The sequence below is a fragment of the Galeopterus variegatus genome, unplaced genomic scaffold (genome assembly GCF_000696425.1).
Source record: "Galeopterus variegatus unplaced genomic scaffold, G_variegatus-3.0.2 Scaffold17201, whole genome shotgun sequence".
NCBI classification, from domain to species: Eukaryota; Metazoa; Chordata; class Mammalia; order Dermoptera; family Cynocephalidae; genus Galeopterus; species Galeopterus variegatus.
Window position 1 is genome coordinate 16,025 of NW_007743312.1, and position 816 is coordinate 16,840.

An 816-nucleotide genomic window follows, 5' to 3' on the forward strand; every position below is an offset into this window, starting at 1 on the left:
TATCCAATGAGGCCAGTTAAGAAATTTTCTTTAAAGTTACATGTTAAAAATATACCATTATTTTGTAATTAACATATAACTAAATTCGATTTTTTAAATGCCAAAGGTTGAAAAATATAATTATTTGTCAATGGCATAATCAACTACTTGGAAAATTTAATGGAATAAAGATTTTCTTAAAATTTGAGTAATTCCCAAGGCAAAAGAATAAATCCAAATTTTGGATACTAGTGTTGCTGATGTCCAAACTTAAATTTGCTTATGTCTCTTAACCTCAGGATATTGTTTATTGCCTTGGGTAGTCACTGCCACTTCAGCTATGGCCCTAGATCAAACCGAATCCATAGGCTGGAGACAGTGACTGCTGGAGACAGAGACTGCTCAGTGACCTGCAGCAGAAGCACCCAGCTAAGCCCTCCCTGGATCAGCTGAGTCACGGTTAACATGAACATCTGTAAACATGAAAGTAATGCTTAACATTGTAAGCCACTGCATTTTTGAGTGGTTTGTTGCAAACCATTATCGGTGAAAAGCTGACTAATACAGTATTGAAAAACCACACGTGTAGATACATTTTATGTTTAGAAAACCATTCATAAAAAGATAGAAAACAGAGAAGAAATAAAAAATCTAAAAGGTATTTAAATAAGTGGAATATATTTACCTCATTGTTGAAAATATTGAACAAAGAAAGTTTTGCTAAGTTTACCTACATGTAGCAATACTTGTGTTTTTCTTTATTTTATAGGAGTTTTAGTTTTACAGAGAAATTCAGCAGAAAGTACAGATCATTCCCATACCTTCCCCCACCCTCAT